Genomic DNA, 5758 nt, shown 5'->3' with positions numbered 1-5758 from the left:
TCACTTGAGCAATTTAATTTGTCATTAGGAGTAAAATAACCAAGACATTTTTGAATATTAGTTTAAGCTCAGTGTAATAAAAATATCAGAAATATCCTTAAAAGAAGACAAATACATAACACTGTATTATTATATAAGGTTTCTCACCTATTGAAGAAAGTATAACTTAGGTTTATCTGAGGTTAAACAATAAACGCTTTGGTGGGCTGACCGCCACAGAATTAATAAAAAGTTTTGGTTTCCAGCACTGAACTGATCTTTTGATTGACACATCAAGGAATATGCACTGTCTTCTCCTGTAACGTCAAAGACTTCCAAGGGACAGGCTGGAGGAACTTGGTGCATAAGCCACCAGCAAATCAACCATTTCAAGCCCTTAATATTCCTTAATGGCCACTGCCAAGACCGGAGTGTCCATGCCAAGAGCTGCATCTGTCATGTAGAAAAACATGCCCCATTTTTTTTTCTACCTTTAATGTAGCTTGAAAAAAATCACAAAACATCCCTTGTGGTTTTGAAAATTATGGAGGTGGATGTACAGGCCCTTAAAAAGCAGCCGATAGAAAGAGCGCCACAGAATGGACAGACAGAAAGCCCCATTTAATGGACCCGCTTGTGCACTCCAGAATAAAGGCTTCTAATAGCTCTACACTATATTAAGAGCACACCCTAAAGTACTCCTGATCGATGGAAATTCTAACTCATATTCCCACTGCAGTGCCGCTCCTGTCACCCGCATTACTCCCGCACCAATAATCGCTTGACCAATCGCTCTTGATCTAGCAGACAAAGAGAACGCTTTTTTTCAGCATGCAGAGGCAAAGCATGAGGAGGAAGATGCCCAGTGCCGGACTCGGCTTGGCCTACTGATAAAGCTCGTGTTAAGGCAAATATGTTTTACTCAATCCATAATTCAAAAGACGAGTATAGAGACAAGGGCAAAGAACATTGGGGAAGACAGCTGCTAGAGCCTCCTAGCCATAATGTGCAGATGCAAACTCATTAGGAGCGGACAATATCACACGCAGGACATTAAAAAGTCACTAAACGGTTTTGCTTATATTATTATCAATGTTGAAAAAACATTGGTTTTCTGCTTAATATATTTGTGAAAATGCATACTTTCGGCCATGAGTCTTTGATAAAAGTTAAAATATATATAATCATTTAAATATTCGCTCTATTTTGAAACATGTTCATGTCTTCTTACTCGATAGAAGTATTTACTTAGTCTCGCTTTTAATTTAAAATGTTACTTACATAAATCAGCATATTAAATATATTATGCGACATTGAAGGCTGGAGTGATGGCTGCTGAAAATTATTTTAAAAAAACAATAAAATAGAAAACATTTCTTTAAAACGGAATGACATCTACAGCATTTTGAACAAATATATGCAAATATAAGCCCTTGTTAATCAAAAGTTCTTTCAAAAACATAAAATCTATATTCAAATTATTCCAATGAATTTAAACGTTTGACTACCAGTCAAATCACTTCCACACTCATCCTAATTGCTGGCTCGAGTCAATTATAGCTTGCATTTCTTCGAAATTTCATGAACTCTAAGAATGCAACGCTCATTGTAAAAAGTTTTTTTAAACTAGATTTTTGCACAGCATTATTATTTCATAGTGTTATTAAGAAAGGGTTCTCTAATTTTGCCTATTATGTTCTACTCTGATTGTCTGTACCGTGTTTTGGTTAATATTTATTTGGCTGAAAGAAACTAATGGCGAGTTATCATTAGAGCTATTAAGATTATTACCCCTGGAAACAATGGAATCATTTTCAATCTTTGCAGCAATTAAAAAAAAAAAAAGCAACATTAAAAACAGCACGCTTACAGCATGTTATTCAGATCATTACTTTGATTGGAAAATAAATAAACATCTTCATCAAATCGAGAACAGGAATAAGTGAAAATATGAAATTGCTATCGTTGCAATCATTGACCAGTTTCATAAAAAGGCTTTGTTTCTCATATTGCTAAAATATGAGCCGTAACCTCCGGAAAAACGACAGCTAAATATGAGGTTGACGTAAATTGTTTGTGATGTGAACTTTCAGAAGTTGCTCAGTTGTAAAATACCAGTCTCCAAGCATTCACCGATGTCATCTTCTAATAAATTGAATCCCACCAAAGAGAGGAATGTCTGTGAGGAACGGCATATTATTTTTCACAACAGCTCTAATTTATTTTGACTGCCGTTGAATACCATAACTAAGGGTAAATCCGCCGTTACTCTGCCTGGTGCACCTTTATCATGGTATTTGACCTTTTTGACAAATTTCTCAGTAAAATAACACCTGGTCTGAGTATTCCATCACATTTCTTATCACTGAAAGCTAATGTAAGTAGCATTGTGACATTAAGGGTTTTCTATTGTTTCTTAAAGAAGTCTGTCATTTGAATACACCAAAGATCGTAATATACTAAAACAATGTTTTCTGTTTTAATATATTTTAATGTGGAAATTATTCCCGTGATGGTAAGGCCACGCGTTTTCCAGCAGCCATAACTCTAGTCTTCAGTTTTATATGATACTTCAGAAATCAGCGCATATGTTGATTACAATGTGTTTTATGAGGCATTCAGAGCATGTGACCTTCCCTCACGCCCACATTCAAACAATAATTCTTTGTGTTCCACGGAACGCAGAAAGTCCTACAGTTTTAAAATAACATGATGACAGAATTGTCATTGTTTTAGTAGTGAACTATCTATTCAATAAAAATGACAGATACTCCAGTCTCAACCAAACAAGTACATGAAATCAGACTTGTGTTGCAACTTGATGTAGTTGATGTAGGTTGCAGACTTGTCCATGCAACCGAAAACTAATATTATGCAAATAGTGTAGCGAGCTGCAATAAGCAACAGATATTAGCGCAGACTTAACATAACATATAGGTTTGTTTGCCTAGAGGGGTTACTTAGATTTGCCATTGCTCTGTAAACGGTGCAGATATTCCAGCAGTGTGTGTATGTGTGTGTGTGTATCCATAGGTTTATGGACAAACACAAAGTGACTCATGTAGCCACTATGAGCTATGCAGCTCCAGCTGAAAACAGCAATACTCTAGAGTTATTAAAATTCTATCAGTGCTGCTTTCACTCCCACCCCAAACACACACACAGTCAGACACACACCTTGCACTTGAATCAGCAGGACATGAAATATTCACTCCGAGGCTTTCTAGGACATATTTCTATGATGTACAAATAAGGTACAGTGCAAGAGACTACTTGTTTTAATACCTATAGCAATTTCTCATTGAATATATTCACAAGGTTAAATAATTTTTGTGCCATCTCGCTTCTGTGTGCGGTTGTGAAGATCTCAACAGACACCGACGCATCAAGCTCACGATAACAACAACCGCTTGGGCTGCACCGCGCTCACAGAAACAGTACCCGTGATACAACATCCCTGCAAGCCTCCGATTTATTTGTGCATCCAAATAAGGATCTGGCGCCCGCAACGTCTCCCAGACACACCGGGAGCTGAACGTTCTGCTAAGAAAGCACACAGACAGCTGGCAGAGTAGGACAGACGGTTCACAATACTGTCCGTTTTCTTAAATAGGTCACTGTTGATGAGGAATATTCTGCAACATCCAGACGGTCATTCACTTATAATCTTCCTGACCGTGTCAGCGCTCACATGACCATCAGATAAGTTACAGGGTTTACTGATGTCCATGGACCTACGTAATCTCCTAAAGTCTGCATTACAAAATGAATATGACAGTCCAGTGATGCATACAGAGTAACGGAGGGGGAAAAAAACAATGCTTTCAGCTTTTTCAAGCATCCCTTGTGGCATGCGGTCCAGGACTGCTTTTAGCGTGGCTCTTGTAAATGAAGCATGAAATGGCTTATCAATGATGGACTCCTTGTTCTAAAGAGCCACGGAGGCAGCCAAGAATAGCGGCGCTATTGGAAATTAATTGTTTCTTAATGTGTACCGTCGCCGACGCCCACCGTCACAAAGTTAAGCCTCGTTAATGTGTGCAATTAACCGTCCGACATTCTCCGCTGGTCACAAGTTGTTAGTGGGATGTATGGGAACGCTTATCATTCTGCACACTTCACCCCGCTGTGTTTTGACATGGCGTGAGAAAAGCAAATATGGAGCGACTGGGGTTGGGTGAAATTCAGAATTCAGTTACTTTCCGATTTATAAGTGGGAATTTGAACTGAACTGACCCACAGAATTGTGAACTGGTATGAGAGGAAGTTCATGTTACTGAATTCATTACAGCCACACAGGTATTTCATTAATTAGTCCAACACAAAATTTGGTCCAAAAAAGTTAGTCCAACACAAAAATATATTTATCAAATACATCCATTACTTATATACTATATATATATATATATATATATATATATATATATATATATATATATATATATATATATATATATATATATATATATTATTGTTATTTTAGTATTAAATTGTATTTTTATTTATTTTCAAACTAATCTAAATAATGAAATTTTGAAATTAACTGAAATGAACTCTTCACACCTAAATCAAATTTTAATAATAAGATATTATATATGTATAATATACATATAGCTTGTATGTAATTCATATACAAGCCTGACAGACAGACAGACAGACAGATAGATAGATAGATAAAATTTAATTTATATTAAATCAAAATAATACTATTCAAGACAAACCAAATCAAATGTTAAAATTGCTAATAAAAAATCCTGTTTGCCACATGCATTCAGCAATTGATTTGCCTTTTATCACATCACCAGAAAAAATGAAACATCTTTTAGTCACCTTAAAAGATATATGTACATGCACACTACAATTTGAACGCCATCTTTCATCTATAATGTTCACATTTTTAATATTTGCTCTGAATTATTAAAGTCGGGAAGCATTAGAAAAAAAGTCCCCTTTGCTCAGTTTCAAAGCAGTGCCATCCTCTGTGACATTCAGGAAGATTGAAATGCATTATCTGCCTGCACATTGTGTGCTGTTCTCCCAGGCAGCGAGCGGCTTGAAGCGCCGCTGAGCAGCCGAGTAAGAGACACACCGCAGAGAGCGAAAAGTGGAAGGGCCTTTTAGACCCGTTGACTCCCTAGATCTTCAATAACTGCTCCTGAATAGCCTGACTGACCTCCTGTCAGCCGGGCCGCCTTACTCCCAAAGACCCTGTCCGACACATTCTCTCAAATCCCCCATGTCTCCCACTCAATAGGCTAAAGGAATGTGTGTTTTTAAAAAGGATGCAGACACACCTATGCTTTCTCTCCTTGGAGAATGTCACCGACAACAACAGCCCTGTGTGTGTGTGTGTGTGTGTGTGTGTGGGTGTGTGCGCTTCGAGGAGACATAACAAGCGAGGCAGGGGCCTCCTAAAAAAGTCGGTAAACAAATATAAACCTAAATATTGCTAAATATAGCTCATTTATCCAGCAGAACTGTCTCTTTTAAAGGCTGTTTAAAGCATCATCTGAAAACAACAGGACTTCTAGTCGTGTGAACATGTCACGCCTAATTGCTTCCTGTATCTCTAACATCACTGATGGCTATCTTTACTTAAGACAAGGTGGTATTAAGCTGAAGGATGGATTGCTTACATACGCTTTTTACAAATCAGAGAATCTGGTTTTTGTGCACACCCTCTGTTTCCCCCTCATAGCACAGAAGATCATTAAGCAATCAATACATTTGTTTTGCACGAATGGATATGGCCATTTGTTTCATCTTAAACAGCACTCCA

The sequence above is a fragment of the Puntigrus tetrazona genome, chromosome 13, assembly GCF_018831695.1.
Source record: "Puntigrus tetrazona isolate hp1 chromosome 13, ASM1883169v1, whole genome shotgun sequence".
Classification (NCBI taxonomy): domain Eukaryota; kingdom Metazoa; phylum Chordata; class Actinopteri; order Cypriniformes; family Cyprinidae; genus Puntigrus; species Puntigrus tetrazona.
This window is presented reverse-complemented; position numbering follows the sequence as displayed.